Source organism: Pristiophorus japonicus, chromosome 15, assembly GCF_044704955.1.
Source record: "Pristiophorus japonicus isolate sPriJap1 chromosome 15, sPriJap1.hap1, whole genome shotgun sequence".
Lineage (NCBI taxonomy): Eukaryota > Metazoa > Chordata > Chondrichthyes > Pristiophoridae > Pristiophorus > Pristiophorus japonicus.
Window position 1 is genome coordinate 118,227,572 of NC_091991.1, and position 21,753 is coordinate 118,249,324.

Below are 21,753 nucleotides of genomic sequence, written 5' to 3' on the forward strand. Positions count from 1 at the left end.
CCCTGCATCCTACAACCTCTTTCACAAGCCGCTCTGTAGGGAATCTGCTCTAACTGTTCCATCGTTAACAAACTCTAACAAACCTAAGGGACGGCGTGTCCCTTCGATCTGCTAAATATCACAGGTGTGAGCAGAATTCTCTTACAAACCGTGCTCAGACCCCGGCCACAGAAGCTGCGTCCTCTTCACTATCCAGTCTATGTAACCGCGTGTCGAACTGCTGCTAGTTTGTATACCCCTCTATCAAACGGCCGTTGTCAGTCCCAATGTACAAGGCAGAGCTCTGTCTAACCCAAGCTAACTGTCGCTTCGCGCAGTCAAACTCCAGCCGCTTATACAAACGTTTGGCTTAAAATTAAGGGAGGAATAAAGTCAGCTGATACTGGAAGGGACAAGATCGGGGCAGGTCTGGGGCCGTCTCGACATAAACAGGTGGAAAAAAAATATCAGACTACTAAAAAACAAACAAATATAAAAGATGTTTTTAATTTGGAATGTGTCCAGCAGGATGGGGACACGTTGTCTGGGCATCTGAGCGAGGTCCCCCTCCCCCTCACACACAAACACAGATATTTATACAGCGATGCAGACTTGTCTCTGAGTTACTCGCTAAGAAGTGTTGAAACTTTGTAGCTCGTTTTAACTGGAGCAAATGGATAAGGCATGGGGAACTGCACGGAATGGAATAGGCAATTGATAGGAGCACTTTACTGTGTCTGTCCTCGGCATTTTTTCAATCTACTGGAAGTGCAAACACTGTGGCTGTTATAACGGGCTCATACCGCTTCGTGACTTGTTATTCAGACGGGAACTCATTCTGCTTATAATTTCCTGACATTGCTAATTTAAAGTGTATGTTCAGACGGAGACTAGACCTGATCCTGATTACAACAGTCACTCGCTGTGCGCTCCTGTTTCACATATAGAAATATCATTATTTATTTATTAAAGAAAACTTTTTTGGGACGTCAAGGCGCGCTGCCAGTTACTGTAGAGAGAATCCTCATACAAGTTTTCTTTCTGAGGGAGAGTCTAGTGACGCCTGGGTATTTCTGGGACTGTGAAAGGCTTTCTGATGTATCACAGCGTTGTAAAGCCCCTAGCTTGATCCCTGTGTGCAGTTGGATTGAGCGTCTCAGGCTGGGCTACGAGCAGATGCTGATGGCTGACTCATAGGCGCCGCTCAGCCGCCCCCTCTCGACAGCTCGGAATGTAGCACTAAGACCCTACACACACACACAAAATATATTAACCCTCTCCTCACCTTCCTCAACAAGCCTTCCCATAGTTGATATCCCGGGGCCAAATTAACTTAAGACAACAGGGCTCAGTCACATCACTGTGACTCATGGACTGCATATTTGTATCTTGCGACACAAAAGACAGCATTCTGGCAACAATCTAGAGCTTAACCTTAAACATTGTCAACTCTCATTTATTCCGAATTGTAAAAGAACGTCTCAAGGTGATTAAGTGATTTCACGGGGGGTAAGATGCATTGAGATCGGTCCTTAAAACTATATAATGAAAGCTGTATTGGAGATGGAAGTAAAGCAGCAGTTTCACGCAGACAGCGAGCACAGTGAGCTAGGCCAGGGTGACTTTACTCAGTTAATACCCAGCTCCTGCACTCGGGCGTTTTCTGTTTACACAATCACGAAGCAGAACACATGTCACAGGTTGAAGGACCCGTATTTTTGCGTAAAATGTCCAATTTTTATTTTCTGTTGACAATCTGATTCTCTGATGTGATATCTCGGAGGCGCTTGCAGCGGAATGATTTAAGATTCTCTGCTGTGTGAAACAGGCAACTGAATTTTAGACAAAATAGCGAGACTGAGAGGCATCTGTTGTACTGTTATAATCCTCAATACTTTTGTACATTGATCGGCTGAGGTGTAGATAGCTGAGGAGAGGCAGTGGCGACTGGCTCAGAATTTCAGCCCTGGAACACCTCACAGCTGGGCACCAAGACTCCACGTTGCTTCCACGTTTCAAACCCAGTCCAACTCCTCGGTCTGCTTGTGCGAGGTAGCGGATGAAGTGAGTTAGATCTAATTTTAACCCAGTTCTGAGAGGACCACTGTGTATGCCCCAATTCAGCACTAAACTGATATTCTTATTCAGAAAAGCCACAGGAGATGGTGTGGGAAATGGGGGGATACAAATGACAGTGGTGTCATGGCTGACGGTGGGTAGTTGAGGGGATGTTTCTGAGGTACATTGTTCCGCACTGTAGAGTAAGCTTTACTCTGTATCTAACCGTGCTGTACCTGCCCTGGGAGTGTTTGATGGGACAGTGTAGAGTAAGTTTTACTCTGTATCTAACCCGTGCTGTATCTGCCCTGGGAGTGCTTGATGGGACAGTGTAGAGGGAGCTTTACTCCATATCTAACCCGTGCTGTACCTGCCCTGGGAATGTTTGAAGAGAGGGTGTAGAGGGAGCTTTACTCTATATATAACTCGTGCTTTACCTGCCCTGGGAGCGTTCGATAGGACAGTGTAGAGGGAGCTTTGCTCTGTATCTAACTCGTGCTGTACCTGCCCTGGGAATGTTTGAAGGGAGGGTGTAGAGGGAGCTTTACTCTGTATCTAACCCGTGCTGTACCTGCCCTGGGAGTGTTTGATGGGACAGTGTGGAGGAAGCTTTACTCTAACCCGTGTAGATCCGTAATAACTTTCCCTTCCCCGGGAATGTTTGATGGTACAGTGGGCGCCTTAAGTGGAAATTGCGTTATTCCATCCCACTAACATCCCTTACCCAAAACAACACAACATTCAAGGCATTTGGCAACTTTTATTTAATGAAGAAGAATGATTTCACTAATAAGTGCTTTAATGATGGTTATTGATGTAATTATGTGTATGCAAGCAAAAATGTCCTACCAAACCCGTTTTTCCCTTCATTAAACTTTCGTCCTTTAATCTGATGATGGAAAATGTTCTTTTCATATTCAAAAATCAGCAGTTATATTGATTAATGGGACAGTTTTAACTGACACGTTGGGAGTTGGTGATCTTGCAATTTTATGAGTGCTGTACACATATCACTAACCCTCCCCGAGGGCTGAGTGGGTTAAAATGGGAGTCTGCAACTGACCTACCCAGGCCAGAAGTTCCTGCGTTTTGTCCCTGGTCTGTGCCGACTGTGCAGTAGGAGTGCTGCATGTTGAGTGTTCCAGGGTTGCTAACAGGGAGATGAGCCAGGTTCCCTGCTCCTGTTTGCTGACCCTGGGGAACAGCCTCAAGGGGAATGAGGGTGTGTTTATAAATTCAAAATGTAACTTACTAAAAATTGTCACAGTGAAATTAACACCATACCACCACTGACACACGCTAGCTCGTCACAACATACAGACCAGAGCTGCAATCTGGGACCTTCCTGTTCAGTCCCAAGAAGTATCAGTGGAGCTCTTTATTCGGTAATATTCTGGTCGTAGAATAACTAATGCTTACCCCTGTTCTAACAGTTCACGGTCAATTAAATAATTCTGCCAAAAGATTAATACTGAACCTCCAAATGCACTCTCAACCTGCACCCATTGTGGCCCCTGGTGAAGGTAAATGCAGTTCAGCTCCTCCACTCAGGTTCAGTCAGTCTTTGTCTTTGCTTGGTTGACACATCCCAGGGTTCTCGATCACACACAGACTCTTCCGTATAAACTGTGGTTCTATCTTGCCGACACTCTGCCAGTAAGTTCAAAGAAGTAATAATGTAAACCAGCTTAAATGTTGGAAACTGTTACACTACTGTTCAAAGTCGGTAAGAATAAGCTGCCTCCTAGCTCAGTGTGTCACTGAGTCTCACTGATCTCTGTTGATTTAGTCAAGGGTGCCAGTGTAACTGGACTCAAGCCATCCTTTTGTAAGGAGGGGAGTATCAGCCAGGGTTCCTGCTCCTGGTCACTAATAAGCGAGATTTCGTTGACAGCACCGGCGTGTCTACATCAGATGAGAATACGATGGAAACCCTCTGTGATGGCCTCCATGGTCAGTCTGCCAATAATCATGTCGAGGCTCACACATGAAGAATGGGTACTTGGAGGACGGAACTGTGTCCCAGCAAAAGTCAGCATCTGAGGAGAGGAGGGAAAAAATTGGCGCCAAAAAGATTATAATGTCAATAATGGCCTTTGCCTGGAATCGGCAAAGAGCTGAGAATAATCTGAGCTTTCAGATTAAAATCAGGACAACTTCCCCTCTAAGAATACGTCATCTGCTGTAATGTAAAGATTTAGGAAATCCTCACAATGGGATTAAATTAGGGTGCTTTAGACCATTAGCATGCTATATAATGGGGAGCGGAATGAGGTGCAGATCCAGCCCTGAAGCGAAGGGCAAGGGTTTGATCCATTGAAATGCTGTGCAGATACACATTTAACATTTCTCAGTTAACTTGCACGGATTGTTGAGATATTGAGTATATTCTAACAGTGATGTAAACTGACTGTTAGCAGCTTGGAATGATGTTGCGGGAGTGCTATACTGCAACACATGCACGTAATGCCAATTACTGGCCTCCAATCGCCGGTGAAATTTCTAAGGACTGAGAACAGTTGCCAGGGTAGTCTGCTCTTTTAAGTCATTAGAATTTGAATAGCAGTGCAGTCTGCCTGACAATTAAAAAAAAGACTTTAAAAAGTGGGCTGAGGAATTGTTACACACCAGCCCATGCACAGCACCAGCACTGCAAGTGTGCCCTTCCACCAGTCCTGCTGCCAAACCGCTGATTTCTACAATATTGGCAGCTGTATATTATTTGCATGGTATCAGGGTTGTACAGCAGATGGTGTCACATTACTATTGCATTAATGGAAAGAGCTTGATCTATTGGAATTCTATATATTGGCAATGAATGGAAATTCTCCTTCCAGTTCCTTGTATACATTTTATTAGCCAAGATGAGACTGCATGGGATTAGAGGTAGTTTTGACTTGGGTTGTAAATTGGTTGGGAGGTAGGAGAGTGGCAGAATGTGATAAGATGTGTTTCTCAGGGATCCGTTCCAGTGCCTGAACTTTTTACCAGATTTATTAATGACTCAGATGAAGGAATAGAGAGTTGTATATCCAAGTTCGCAGATGACAGTAAATTGTGAGGGGACAGTAAGCAGTGTAGATGGAGCAGGAAGTTACTAAGGGACGTAGACAGATTAAGTGAGTGGGCAAAATTATGGCAAATGGTGTTCAATGTGGCCAGGTGTGAGGTCAGCCACTTTGGACCCAAGAAAGACAAGTCGGAATATTTTCTAACTGGTGAGAATCTATGAACTGTGGAGGAGCAGAGAGATTTAGAAATCCAACTACACACATCATTAAAGCTAGTGGGCAGATACAAAAAGCAACCAAAAAGGCTCATGGAATGTTGGCCTCCATCTCAAGGGGGCTGGAATACAAAGGGCAAGAAGCGATGCTTCAATTTTACAGAGCCTTGGTCAGAGCCCATCTGGAGCACTGCGCTCAGTCCTGGGCAGCACACCACAGGAAGGATGCATTGATCTTGGAGGGCAGCGCAAGGGTAAGTTAGCATAGTGGTTATGTTACTAGTAATCCAGAGGCCTGGATTAATGATATAGCAACATGAGTTCAAATCCCACCATGGTAGCTGGGGAATTTAAAATGAGTTAATTCAATAAATCTACAATAAAACTTTAGTTTCAATAATGTTGACCATGAAACTACCAGATTGTCGTAAAAAACAATCTGGTTCATTAATGTCCTTCAGGGAAGGAAATCTGTCATCCTTACCTGGTCTGGCCTATATGTGACTACAGACCCACAACAATGTGGTTGACTTTTAACTGCCCTCAGAGTGCCTAGCAAGCCACTCAGTTGTAACAAAACCCTACGAAAACCAATACTAAAAAAAAAACGGAGGAACACCCGGCACCAACCTTAAGCACTGGCTTCAGACATGATATTGGCACACCCAGCCCGTTTGACCCTGTAATGTCCTCCTCTCTTACTTCTGGGCAATTGTGCCAAAATCGAGAGAGCTGTCCCACAGACTAGTCAAGCAACAGCCTGACATAGTCATACTCACAGAATCATACTTTCAGCTAATGTCCCAGACTCCTCCATCATTATCCCTGGGTATGTCTTGACTCGCTGGCAGGACAGACCCACCAGGGGTGGCAGCACCGTGGTATACAATCAGGAGGGAGTGGCCCTTTGGAGACCTCAATATTGACTGACTCTGGACCCCATGAAGTCTCATGGCTTCAGCTCAAGTATGGGCAAGAAAACCTCCTGCTGATTACCACCTACTGCCCTCCCTCAGCTGATGAATCAGTACTCCTCCATGTTGAACATCAGTTGGAAGAAATACTGAAGGTAGCAAGGGCACAGAATGTACTCTGGGTGGGCGACTTCAATGTCCATCACCAAGAGTGGCTCGGTAGCACCACTACTGACCGAGTTGGTCGAATCCTGAAGGACATTGCTGCCAAATTGGGCCAGCAGCAGGTGGTGAGAGAACCAACACAAGGGAAAAACCTATTTGAGCTCATCCTCACAAATCTATCTGTCGCAGATGCATCTGTCCATGACAGTATTGGTAACAGTGACCACCGCACAGTTCTTGTGGAGACGAAGTCCTGTCTTCACACTGAGGACACCCTCCATCGTGTTGTGTTGCACTATCACCGTGCTAAATGGGATAGATTCAGAACAGATCTAGCAACTCAAAACTGGGCATCCATGAGGCGCTGTGGGCCATTAACAGCACCAGAATTGTATTCCACCACATCCTCACGGCCAGGCTTGTCCCTCACTCTACCATTACCATTAAGCCAGGAGACCAACCCTGGTTCAATGCAGAGTGCAGAAGAGCATGCCAAGAGCAGCACTAAGCTGAGGTGCCTAAAAATGAGGTGCCAACCTGGGGAAGCTGCAACACAGGACTACGTGCATGCTAAACAGTGGAAGCAGCATGCTATAGAGATAGCTAAGTGATCCCACAATCAATGGATCGGATCAAAGCTCTGCAGTCCAACCACATCCAATCATGAATGGTGGTGGACAATTAAGCAACAAATGGGAGGAGGAGGCTCCATGAATATCCCCATCCTCAATGATGGCAGAGCCCAGCACGCAAGTGCAAAAGTCAAGGCTGAAGTGTTTGCAAGCATCTTCAGCGAGAAGTCCGAGTGGATGCTTCATTTCAGTCTCCTTCTGAGGTCCCCACCATCACAGAAGCCAGTCTTCAGCCAATTTGATTCACTCCACGTGATATCACTAAATGGTTGAGTGCAGTAAATGGGAACCAATGTAGGTCAGCGAGCACAGGGGTGATGGGTGAATGGGGCTATGTGAAAATTGGGATGGGGCAGCAGAGTTTTGGATGACCTCAAGTTTATGTAGGGTGGAAGATAGAAGGTTGGTCAGTATAGTATTGGAATAGTCAAGTCTAGAGTTAACAAGCTGTTGGATGAAGGTTTCAGCAGCAGATGAGCTGAGGCAAGGGTTGGAAGCTCAGTTCAGGGTCAAATAGAACGCCGAGATTGCGAACATTCTGGTACAGTCTCAGAGAGCAGCCAGAGAGAGAGATGATGTCGGTGGCTGGGAAATTGAGTTTGTTAAGGGGGCACTGTGGGAGCACCCTCATCACACAGGCTGCAGCGGTTGAAAAAGAAAGTCTACCACCATCTTCTCAGGGTAACTAGGGATGGACAATAAATGCTGGCCTTGCCAGTGGCACTCACAAACTGAGAATTATATATTTTTTAAACTGTGCGCTGGTTGTGCAGTTTCATGATATGTGTTTGCCATGTGCACCACAGAGCCGGTTACTATTTAATCTTACCAGACACATGAAGAATGACCACCTGGGCCAGGTACTAGGAACTCTGTGTGCAACCATATCCCAACATGAAGCAGACAGTAATGAAAGTAAATGACACATCCAATATTTAAACTTACCCAATACTTCAAACTTACTCATTCCCTAAGAAAAACACTTAGAGACATCGAGTTTCAATTGAGGAAGTCAAGGAGAGTCAAAGCTCATTGTGCAGGATACCAATAAAACTGCAATTGGTAAAACAGATGAAGACAATCAGAATGTGGTGATTAGGTGATGCCAAGTTTTAAAAAGCTGATAATTGCAGGAGAAAGGGAGTTGGGGCAGCGCAAGATCTGTGAAAGAATGGGCCTGAATTTATGGTGCTGGCGTAGGCCGTTGGAAGCCTTGTAAAAGGCCTCGCAAGTTCCGGGTTTCCGCATGCACTGCACATGAGCGAAAACAAGGAACTTGTGATCTTACCATCAAGCTAGGGGATCAACCCTGGTTCAATGAGGAGTGCAGAACAGCATGCCAGGAGCAGCACCAGGCATACCTAAAAATGATGTACCTACCTGGGGAAGCTGCAACACAGGATTACATGTGTGCTAAGCAGCAGAAGCAGCACGCTATAGACTGTGCTAAGCGATCCCACAATCAACGGATCAGATCAAAACTCTGCAGTCCTGTCACATCCAGTCATGAATGGTGGTGGGCAATTAAACAACTAATGGGAGGAGGAGGCTCCAGGAATATCCTCATCCTCAAAGATGGCGGAGCCCAGCACATGAGTGCAAAAGACAAGGCTGAAGCATTTGTAACCATCTTCAGCCAGAAGTGCCGAGAGGATGATCCATATTGACCTATTCCTGAGGTCCCCACCATTAGTCTTCAGCCAATTCGATTCACTCCATGTGATATCAAGAAACAGTGGAGCGTATTGGATACAGCAAAGGCTATGGATCCTGACAACATCCTGGCTGTCATGCTGAAGACTTGTGCTCCAGAACAAGCTGCGCCTCTAGCCAAGCTGTTCCAGTACAGCTACAGCACTGGCATCTATCCAACAATCTGGAAAACTGCCCAGGTATGTCCTGTCCACTAATCCAATCTGGCCAATTACCACTCCATCAGTGTACTCTCAATCATTAACACAGTCGTCGACAGTACTATCAAGTGGTACTTACTCACCAATAACCTGCTCACCGATGCTTAGTTTGGGTTCTGCCAGGATCACTCGGTTCCAGACCTCATTACAGCCTTGGTCCAACATGGACAAAAGAGCTGAATTCCAGAGGTGAAGTGAGAGTGACTGCCCTTGACATCAAGGTAGCATTTGACCAAGTGTGGCAACAAGGAGCCCTAGTAAAACTGAAGTCAATGGGAATCAGAGAGAAAACTCTCCACGGCTGGAGTCATACCTAGCACAAAGGAAGATGTTGGAGGTTAATCATCACAGTTCCTCAGGGCAGTGTCCTAGGCCCAACCATCTTCAGCTGCTTCATTAATGACCTTCCCTCCATCATAAGGTCAGACCTGGGAATGTTCGCTGATGATTGTACAATGTTCAGTTACTTTCGCAATTCCTCAGATAATGAAGCAGTTCATGACAGCATGCAACAAGACCCGGATGACATTTAGACTTGTGCTGATAAGTGGCAAGTAACATTTGCACCATACAAGTGCCAGGCAATGACCATCTCCAACAAGCGAGAGTCTAACCACCTCCCCTTTATATTCAATAGCATTACAATCACCCAATCCCACACCATCAACATCCTGGGGGTCACCATAAACCAGAAACTTAACGGGACCAGCCACATAAATACTGTGGCAACAAGAGCGGGTCAGAGGCTGGATATTCTGCGACAAGTGTCTCACCTTCTGAGTCCCCAAAGCCTTTTCACCATCGACAAGGCACAAATCCGGAGTGTGATGGAATACTTGTCTGGATGAGTGCAGCTACACTCAAGAAGCTTGACACTATCCAGAACAAAGCAGCCCGCTTGATTGGCACCCCAGCGTACCGTGGCTGCAGTGTGTACCATCTACAAGATACACTGCAACAACTTGCCACGGCTTCTTCGGCAGCACCTCCCAAACCCGCAACCTCTACCACCTAGAAGGACAATGGCAGCAGGCACATGGGAACACCATCATCTCCAAGTTCCCCTCCAAGTTACACACCATCCTGACTTGGAAATATATCGCTGTTCCTTCATCGTTGCTGGGTAAAAATCCTGGAACTCCCTCTCTGACAGCACTGTGGGAGAACCTTCACCACATGGACTGCAGCGGTTCAAGTAGACGGCTCACCACCACCTTCTCGAGGGCAATTAGGGATGGTCAATAAATGGTGGCATTGCCAGTGACGCCCACATCCCGGAATGAATAATTAAAAAAATCTGTTAAGGTTCGTCTTGACAGATCTTCTGTATGCTCCCCAAGAATACTTCAGCTGATTTATGCCAATTGTCCAACTACTGTCCAGCAAATGCCCACGAAATCCTCAAGCCTGGTTAAAATAAATGTTAAATTAAAATTTTAAAAATGATTAAAACTTACACAAACATTTAAAATTAGTTCATGTAAATTTTGGCTCAGATTAAAACATTTAAAATTATTTTTCAAAATTTAAATTTTTATTCTAAATGCTTACTTAATGGGACTTTTAATTAATTTTGAACATTAGAACATTATTTTTATTTCAGTTGTGTTGATCATTTATTTATTTGTGGATTCCTCATAAGCTTATGGGGATTCTGTTCGTGAATGGAAATCCCATAAGCTTATGGGGAACCCCCCTTTCTAATTGTTTGGCCTGGCCCACGTGATCTTAGGGACAATTCTGAACCGCTTGTGTCCGTGAGATCCGGGGTCCTTCACGCAAGTGTACGCCTGGAGGCCCAGCACCCAAAGACCCCGAAGCCCGAAGCTCGCGAGCCAGCAGGTAGGTTCGAATTTTTCTTTGGGTCGGAGGTATACTCCGCAAGTACGCACCGACCGCAAATTTGACCCCAATGATTTTGAGTAAGAGATGTTCAATGAGTCGTTATTTTAGTAAAGTGAGATTGCAGGGAGGAGGAGGGGTGTGTAGGATGGGTTGGGGGGTGGGGGGGTGGGGGGGAATTAGAATTTAAAGAGGAATTAAGGGGACAGTTCAGAGGATGCTGACCTTATCAATAAAATAGACAAAATGGGCTGGAATAGAAAGAGTGAAGTAGGGGAATCCATTCAGCCCTTCATGTCCATGCCGATTCAATCCAAAACTAATCTCACTACTCGGTGATCTCCCCAGAGTCCTACATTTTACCCTGCTTCAAAGATTTATCCAATTTTCCCATAAAAATGCAATAGAGTTAAAGGAGGAATTACCAGCAGACAAGAATATTTTAAATATTCTGAAATAGTGCTCCAGACATTAAATTGAGCACAAGATGATTGAAAAACAAGAACATAACAGAAAAGAGAGGTGCCAAGTCAAGAAAGGAATTTGCCTGTGCAAGGTGAGCCAAAGCCTAATTGATTCAGTGCAAAGCGATGCCTGGTAGGGTTCGAATTGCCTTTTCTGTGCTGGGTGATTTCTGTAGTGCAGTGTAGAGAGCAAGGTTCGACTTCAATCCTCATTACAACTAACTGAAATGAATTCACTTGCCCAGGTGCTGGGAGGCTGAGAGGCTGCTGTACGTGTTTAGTTGCCTACTTGACATTTTAATGCGCAAAAAACATCAAAGATCAATTTAATCAGGGCTATACCAAACTCGCAGACCTGAGCTTTCTATTAGTTGTAAAACTGGCCTTAAAAGGTGGAGGCGGGGGCAGGGGTTTAGGACAGGGTAGATTAGGTATAAAATCAACAATTAAAAAATAAACTATAAAAATAGGACAACTAGGGAACAGGAGTGAAGAATGAGGACAATGAAAAGCAACTGGGTTATTAATATGGAAATGTTTACATTTTTGCTTTTAGTTAGAATTGTACTTAATCATGAAGCAATAACGCTGTAATAAGATGATTATTGACTACTGGATACCTTTATTACTACAATATGAATGTTTGTTTCACATCTGAGTGAGTTATAAACTTGTAATACCATTGGCCTAAGGAGCCAGTATTTCCCCTGGGCCTGGGTTACATTTAGGGATGGAATTATCTCAGCCGTGGCAGCAATAAGGGTGCTGGAGTTCCCTCCTGCCCCAGGCCAGGGCAGGATTAAATCAGCCAAAGATTCAGGATGGCCGGCCTTGCATGGTCGAACAACCTGCTTACACTAACTGTCTAAAATTAATGGTTAACAGTATCACTCAGGCAGCACACCGGGAGTGACTGACACTTGTGAAACGGCAGCCAGTAAAGTGCTACCAACTTCTAGGAAGGAGGGCAAAGAAAGAATAAAATAACTTGCATTTCTAAAGTGATTTCACAACCTCAGGCCGTTCCAAAGCGCTTTACAGTCAATTAAGCACTTTTGAAGCGTAGTCACTGTTATAATGTAGGAAACATGGCTGCCAATTTGAACATAGCAAGCTCCCACAAACAGCAATGAGATCATGACCAGATAATCTGGTTCATATGAGGTTGGTTGAGCATAAAATATTGGCCAGGACACTGGGGGAAACTTCCCTGCTCTTCTTTGATATAGTGCTACGGGATCTTTTACATCCACCTGAGAGGGCAGGATGGCACCTCCGACAGTGCAACACTTCCTCAGTACTGCCCGTCTGACAGTGCAACACTTCCTCAGTATTGCCCCTCGAACAGTGCAGCATTCCCTCGGTACTGCCCCTCCGAGAGTGCAGCACTCCCTCAGTACTGCCAATCCGACAGTGCAACACTCTCTCAGTACTGCTCCTCGAACAGTGCAGCATTCCCTCGGTACTGCCCCACCGACAGTACAGCACTCCCTCGGTACTGCCCCTCTGACAGTGCAGCGCTCCCTCAGTACTGCTCCTCCGACAGTGCAACACTCCCTCAGTACTGCCCCTCTGACAGTGCAGCATTCCCTCTTAGTGTCTCCACATAACTGAAGTCTTTCAACCCTGGTACCATTCTACTAAATTTCCTCTGCACCCTCTCCAAGACCTTGACATCCTTCCTAACGTGTGGTGCCCGTAATTGGACACAATATTCCAAGTGGGGCTTAACCAGTGGTCTATGAAGAATTACCATAACTTCCTTGCTTTTGTACTCTGTTCAACTATTTATAAAACCAAGGATCACGTATGTTTTTGAACAGTCTTCTCAACTTGTCCTACTACCCTGAAAGCCTTGTGTACGTATACCCCCAGGTCTCGCTGTTCCTGCACCCCCTTTAAACTTGTACCTCTCCTCATTCTTCCTACCGAAATGAATCACTTCACGCTCCTGTGTGTTAAATTTTATCTGAAATGTTTCTGTCCATTTCACCAGTCTGTCTATGTTCTCCTGAAGTCTATTACTATCCTCACTGTTTACAACAATTATGAGTTTCGTGTCATCTGCAAACTTTGAATTATGCTTTCTTTTCCCAGACCCAGATCATTACTAATATCAAAAATATCCTAATACTGACCCCTGGAGGACTCGACGGAAATGAAGGGGGAGATGGACGGAGGAACGGCGGGGGCGGGGCGGGGGGGGGGGTGTGTGGGCAGACAGGGGGAGATGGAGGGGGAAAATAGAGGGGAAGAGATGGAGGGGGGAGACAGGAGGGGAGAGACGGATGGGGGAGATGGAGGGGGAGAGATGGAGGATGGAGGCAGGAGGGAATAGATGGAGGGGAGGTAGATGGAGGGGGGAGATGGAGGGGGAGCTGGAGGGGAGATATGAAGGGGCTGAGATGGAGGGAGGGGGGAGATGGAGGGTGGGATAGAGGTGGTGAGATGGAGGTAGTGAGATGGAGGGGGAGATGGAGAGTGTGATGGAGGGGGTGAGATGGAGAGTATGATGGAGGGGGAGATGGAGGGGGATTTGGAGGGTGAGATGGAGGAGGAGAGATGGAGGGGGAAAGATGGAGGATGTAAGATGGAGGGACAGATGGAGGATGTGAGATGGAGGGAGTTAGCTTAATCCAAGTACAATCTTTCTTCTCAAAAGATGTGGTTGTAATTCAGGAAACAAGAAAGTACCAAACATCCTTGGGTGTAAATGAGACGGATCGTAGAAATCTGCATCAAATATTGGCACCTCATAATAATAATTTAGAAATCCTAATTGATTAGCCGTGGGAGGCTTTTTAAATTCTGTCTGAGTTCATTGTAAATTGTGACTGCTAGGGAGAGCTGGTCTCCAGTAATTGACGTATAGCCAGGGGACCTGTGTCGATAATGTAGAGGCATCCGCCGCCAACCCAGGCCACTCTTGGAGACGGACCAAGTGAGGAAATGGTGCAGTGTGGAAGTACCTTATTGTTAGGACTGGTTCGATACTGTGTCCCAAAGGTCTGTAAACAGGTAAAAATCTGGGACCTGATGGTACAAAACAACATTATTCACTAGTGATGTCTTAGCCACATGTTGGCAGTCAATTGGGGACCCTTGAAAATACAGCCACACTGCTGGGGAACCCTGCACATATTGTGACACCCTGGGATCTCTGCAGATATTAAGCCATACTTGGATTATCACAGCCCCATTTCCTTTCAAAACGATAACTGTTGCCCACAGGAAAGCCAATGCTGTCAGTGCAAAACATTATTAGTGGACAACAGCAGAAATAAGGATACTCTGGTCTACAAACACTGACTATATAGAATGCTACATTCTGAGACATTGCCATCAGCGAGCCTAGGAACAGGAGAAGGCAATGCAGCTCCTCGAGTCTGTTCCATCATTGAATTAGATCGTGGCTGATCTGTATCTTAACTCCATTTACCCACAATGGTTCCATATCCGTTAAGATCCTAGCTTAACAAAAACCTAGCAATCTCAGTTTTGAAATTTTCAATTAATCCCCAGCCGCAACAGCTTTTGGGAGGAATGAGTTCCAAATTTCCCTTTGTGTGAAGACATGCTTCCTGAATGGCCTCGGTCTAATTTTGAGGTTATACCCCATTGTTCTGGTCTCCCTTCACCAAAGGAAATAGTTTGGTTCTATCAACCCTATCAAATCCTTTAATCAAGTTAAACACCTCAATTAGATCACCCCTTAATCTTCCGTACTTGAGGGAATACAAGCCTATTCTAAGCAACATGGTCCTCATAATGTAACCCTTTTAGCCCCGGTATCATTCTGGTGAATCTGCACTGCGCCCCCTCTAAGGCCAATATATCCTTCCCGAGGGGCAGTGCCCAGAACTGAGTGCAGTGCTGCACATGGGGTCTGACCAGGACTCTGTACAGCTGTAACATCACTTCCACCCTGTGTATTCCAGCCCCCTTGAGATAAAGGCCAACATTCCGTTAGACTTTTAAGTTATTCTTTGTACCTATTCATGAGCTTTTAGTGATTTCTGTACTTGGATCCCTAAATCTCTCTGTTCCTCCACAGCTACTAACTTTTCACCATTTAGAAAATACTCTGATCTATCTTTCTTAGGTTCGAAGTGCTTTCCCACAATAAACTCCATCTGCCACAGTTTTGCCCACTCACTTAATCTATCAATGTCTGTTTGCAACTTGCTGTTCCCATCTACATTATTTATTGTGCCATCTAATTTAGTGTCGGCAGCAAACTTGGATAGATGGCTCTCTGTTCCTTCATCTAAGTCATTTATAAATATAGTGAGAGGCTGAGGCCCCAGTACAGATCCCTGGGGTACATCACTAATCCTGCCAATGGGAGTTTATACCCAATTTCCCTACTCTCTGTCTCCTACCTCCGAACGAATTTACTACCCACGTGAATAGCTTGCCTCCAATTACATGTGCTCTCATTTTTGGTAACAGTCTCTTGTGTGGAACTTTATTGAATGTCTTCTGGAAGTCCATATAAATAACATCCATAGACACTCTAGCATGTTAGTTATCTCCTCAAAAAATCCAACAAGGTGAGTTAGACATGAATTACCCTTTAGAAAGCCATGCTGGCTCTCTGATCAGTTCATACTTGTCCAAATGCGCAGTCACTCTGTCCCTAAAATCAGATGCTAACAACTTCCCCGCAACTGACGTTAGACTAATAGGCTATAATTTCCTGGTTCATTTTTCCTACCCTTCTTAAATAATGGAGTAACATTGGCAGTTTTCCAATCCAAAGGGACAATCCTTGAATCAAGAGAGCTTTGGAATTTATGACTAAAGCCCCTGCAATTTCCTTATCTACTTCTTTTGATACCCTGGGGTAGAATGCTTTGGGTCCTGGAAATTTGTCTATCTTTAATTTCATTAGTTTCTCCATCACCATGCTTTTACTGATATTGAATCTAGTTACTTTCTTCCCTTGATTTATTTTTAATTTTCCTGATATCACTGGTACTTTATGCTCATCCACTACTATGGCCGCACAAAATAACTATTTAATAATTCTGCCATTTTCTGATTTCCAATGACAATATCACTGGCGTCTGTCTTTAAGGGGTTGACACTAATCTTAGCCTCCATCTTTCTCTTAATATACTTGTAAAAACCTTTCATGCTGTCCTTGATATCCCTCAGAAGCTTCTTCTCATAGTCCCTTTTTGCGGCTCTTATCACTTTATTTGCATCACTTTGTGTTCTTTGTATCTCTCCCTGTCTGCAGGGTCTCTGCTGTTCCTTGCATTTGTATAAGCCCTTTCTTTTAGCTGTATTCGAGCTCTCACTTCCCTTGTTAACCAAGGTTGTTTTATTATACAAGTAGAGCTCTTGCCCTTTAGGCCTTGTATTCCAACAAATACTCCTTGAACACCTCCCACGGTTTATCTGTATTTTAACCCATTAATAGTTCTGCCCAGTCTATTGTGGTCAATTCCTGCCTCATCCCTCCAAAGGCAGCCTTACCTTAATTTAAGATCTTGGTTTGTGACTCACACTTCTCTCTCCTAAGCCTAATATTGAATTTTCTCATATTAAGGTCAGTGTTGGCTCGGTGTTCCCACACCGTTAGATTGTTGACTAATTCAGGCTCATTACGCATCACAAAATCTAGCACGGCCTGTCCTCTTGTTGGTTCAAGAACATATTGTTACAGAAAACGGTCCGTAATACACTGAAGATATTTCCTGCCTTTGGGCCTCGAGCAGTTCTGCTTCCCCTCGCTGTGCGAAAATAAAAGTCTCCCATTGTAACCGCTCTGCTTTTGCAACAAGCTTTTCTGATCTCTGCGTTTATATATCCCGCTACTATATTATTGCTATCAGGAGGCCTGCAAACAACTCCCACCAAAGTCTGTCAGTCCTTGCTGTTCCTCAATTCTACCCATAGTGATTTTACTGTCTGCTTGCCTTGTATCACAATTTACCCAGCCCAGGGGGGGACAGTATCACAATTTACCCAGCCCAGGGGGACAGTATCACAAATTACCCAGCCCAGGGGGACAGTATCACAATTTACCCAGCACAGGGGGGGACAGTATCACAATTTACCCAGCCTAGAGGGACAGTATCACAATTTACCCAGCCCAGGGGGACAGTATCACAATTTACTCAGCCCAGGGGGACAGTATCACAATTTACCCAGCCCAGGGGGACAGTATCACAATTTACCCAGCCCAGGGGAGACAGTATCACAATTTACCCAGCCCAGGGGGACAGTATCACAATTTACCCAGCCCAGGGGGACAGTATCACAATTTACCCAGCCCAGGGGGGGCAGTATCACAATTTACCCAGCCCAGGGGAACAGTATCACAATTTACCCAGCCCAGGGGAGACAGTATCACAATTTACCCAGCCCAGGGGGACAGTATCACAATTTACCCAGCCCAGGGGGGACAGTATCACAATTTACCCAGCCCAGGGGAACAGTATCACAATTTACCCAGCCCAGGGGAACAGTATCACAATTTACCCAGCCCAGGGGGGACAGTATCACAATTTACCCAGCCCAGGGGGGGACTGTATCACAATTTACCCAGCCCAGGGGGACAGTATCACAATTTACCCAGCCCAGAGGGGGACAGTATCACAATTTACCCAGCCCAGGGGGGACAGTATCACAATTTACCTAGCCCAGGGGGACAGTATCAGAATTTACCCAGCCCAGGGGGGACAGTATCACAATTTATCCAGCCCAGGGGGGACAGTATCACAATTTACCCAGCCCAGGGGGGACAGTATCACAATTTACCCAGCCCAGGGGGACAGTATCACAATTTACCCAGCCCAGGGGGACAGTATCACAATTTACCCAGCCCAGGGGGGACAGTATCACAATTTACCCAGCCCAGGGGGACAGTATCACAATTTACCCAGCCCAGGGGGGACAGTATCACAATTTACCCAGCCCAGGGGGGACAGTATCACAATTTACCCAGCCCAGAGGGGGACTGTATCACAATTTACCCAGCCCAGGGGGGACAGTATCACAATTTACCCAGCCCAGGGGGGGACAGTATCACAATTTACCCAGCCCAGAGGGGGACAGTATCACAATTTACCCAGCCCAGAGGGGACAGTATCACAATTTACCCAGCCCAGGGGGACAGTATCACAATTTACCCAGCCTAGGGGGACTGTATCACAATTTACCCAGCCCAGGGTGGGGACAGTATCACAATTTACCCAGCCCAGGGGGACTGTATCACAATTTACCCAACCCAGGGGGACTGTATCACAATTTACCCAACCCAGGGGGACTGTATCACAATTTACCCAGCCCAGGGGGGGACAGTATCACAATTTACCCAGCCCAGAGGCCAGTGATTTAATTAAATCCAAAACTAGGGTCTTAAATCTAAACAAAGGAAACTACATAAGTATGAGGGGCGGGTTGGCTAAGGTAGATTGGGAAGCTACATTAAAGGTATGATGGTAGACAAGCAATGGCTAGCATTTAAAGAATTAATACATAATTTCCAACAACCATACATTCCTTTAAGGTACAAAAACCAAAAGGAAAAGTGGTCCAACCATGGTTAACAAGAAAGAAGTTAAAGATAGCATTAGATCAAAGGAAGAGGTTTATAATGTTGTCAAAAAGAGCAATAAGCCTGAGGATTGGGAACATTTTAGAATTCAGCAAAGGAGAACCAAGAAATTGATAAAGAAAGGGAAAATAGAATATGAGAGTAAACTAGCGAGAGACATAAAAAGAGACAATAAAAGCTTCTATAAGTATGTAAAAAGGAAAAGATTAGCAAAAGTAAATGTGGGTTCTTTACAGGCTAAGACAGGAGAAATTATAATGGGAATAAGGAAATGGCAGAGAAATGAAACAAATACTTTGTGTCTGTCTTCACGGAAGAAGACACAAAAAACCTCCTGGAAATAGTGGAGAACCAAGGGTCCAGCGAGAATGAGGAACTGAAAGAAATTAGTATTAGTAAAAAAATAGTACTGGAGAAATTAATGGGCCTGAAAGCTGAGAAATCCCCTGGACCTGATGGCCTACATCTTAGGGGTTTGAAAGAGGTGGCCATAGAGATTGTGGATGCATTGGTTGTTATCTTCCAAAATTCTATAGATTCTAGAACGTTTCCCGCAGATTGGAAGGTAGCTAATGTAACCCCGCTATTTAAGAAAGGAGGGAGAGAGAAACATAGAAACATAGAAACATAGAAAAAAGGTGCAGGAGTAGGCCATTCGGCCCTTCGAGCCTGCACCGCCATTCAATGTGTTCATGGCCGAACATGCAACTTCAGTACCCCATTCCTGCTTTCTCGCCACACCCCTTGATCCCCCTAGTAATAAGGACTACATCTAACTCCTTTTTGAATATATTTAGTGAATTGGCCTCAACACCTTGCTGTGGTAGAGAATTCCACAGGTTCACCACTCTCTGGGTGACTGCAGACCAGTTAGCCTGACATCAGTTGCAGGAAACATGCTAGAATCTATTATTAAGGGCATGGTAACAGGGCACTTAGAAAATAATAATAGGATTGGGCAGAGACAACACAGATTTATGAAAGGGAAATCATGTTTGACAAATCTGTTCTAGTTTTTTGAGGGTATAACTAGTAGAATAGATAAGGGGGAGCCAATAGATGTAGTGTATTTGGATTGTCAGAAGGTATTCGATAAGGTGCCACACAAGAGGTTATTAAACAAAATTAGGGCTCATGGGATTAGGGGTAATAAACTAGCATGGATTGAGGATTGGTTACCGGACAGAAAATAGAGAGTAAGAATAAACAGGTCATTTTTGGGTTGGCAGGCTGTAACTAGAGGGGTGCCACAAGGATCGGTGCTTGGGCCCCATCTGTTCACAATCTATATCAATGAATTGGATGAGGGGACCAAATGTAATATAATCCAAGTTTACTGATGATACAAAGCTAGGTGGGAATGTAAGTTATGAAAAGGATGCAAAGAGGCTTCAAGGGGATATAGACAGGCTAAGTGAGTAGGCAAGAACATGTCAAATGGAATATAATGTGGAGAAATGTGGTGATCCACAATGGGAGGAAAAATAGAGAAACAGAGTATTTTTTAAATGGTGAAAGATTGGGAAATGTTAATATTCAGAGGGACCTGGGTGTCCTTGTACACAAATCACTGAAAGTTAACATGCAGTTACAGCATGTAATTAATAAAGCAAATGGTATATTGGCCTTTATTACAAGAGGATTTGAGTATAAGTAATGACATCTTTATTGCAATTATATAGGGCCCTGGTGAGACCACAACAGGAGTATTGTGTACAGTTTTGGCCTTACCTAAGGAAGGATATACTTGCCATGGAGGGAGTGCAACGAAGGTTCACCAGACTAATTTTTGGGATGGGGGGATTGTACTCAGAGGGGAGATTGAGTAGACTAGGCCTATATTCTCTAGAATTTAGGTGATCTCATTGAAACATATTAGATACTTACAAGGCTGGACATGGTAGATGCAGTGAGGATGTTTCTTCTGGCTGGGGAGTCAAGAACCAGGGGTGACAGACTCAGAATAAGGGGTTGGCCATTTAGGACTGAGATGAGGAGAAACTTTTTCACTCAGAGGGAATTTTCTACCTGGGAAGGCTGTGGAGACTCAGTCTTTGAGTATATTCAAGATAGAGATTGATAGATTTTTGAATATTAAGGGAATCAAGGAATATGTGGACAGTGCAGGAAAGTGGAATTGTGGTCGAAGATCAGCCATGATCTTATTGAATGGCGGAGCAGGCTCGAGGGGCCAAATGGCCTACTCCTGCTCCTAATTCTTAAGTTTTTATGTTCTTATTATCACAATCTCCCCAGCCCAGGGGGCCTGTATTACAATATTCCCAGCTCAGGGGGCCTGTATCACAATAACCTCAACCCAGGGGGCCTGTATCATAATAACCTCAGCCCAGGGGGCCTATATCACAATAACCTCAGCCCAGGGAGCGTGTAACAAGAAAAAAGAAAGACTTTCATTTATGTAGTGCCTTTCATGACCACCAGATGTCTCAAAGCACTTTACAGCCAATGCAGCAATTTTCAAGTGTAGTCACTGTTGTAATGTATCACAATATCCCCAGCCCAGGGGGCCTGTATCACAATATCCCCAGCCCAACGGACATGTATCACAATATCCCCAGCCCAGAGACTTTGGACAATGAGGGGTTAATAGACTCTGAACAGAGAGGGGTTAATGGATCATGGACAGAGAAAGTTTAATGGAATCTGGATAAAGAGGGGTGAATGGAATTTGGACAGAGAGGGGTTAATGGAATCTGCACAGTGAGGGGGTTAATGGAATCTGGACAGAGAGAGATTAATAGATTTTGGACAGAAAGGAATTAATGGAATCTGAACAGTGAGGGGTTAATGGAATCTGGACATTGAGAGGCTAATGGAATCTGGACAGTGAGGGGTTAATGGAATCTGGACATTGAGAGGCTAATGGAATCTGGACAGTGAGGGGTTAATGGACATGATCTTTTATTGAGCATAGAACGTATTAATATCACTGACTTAGCGAAGGTACAAGGTATGAATTTCAGTGATTT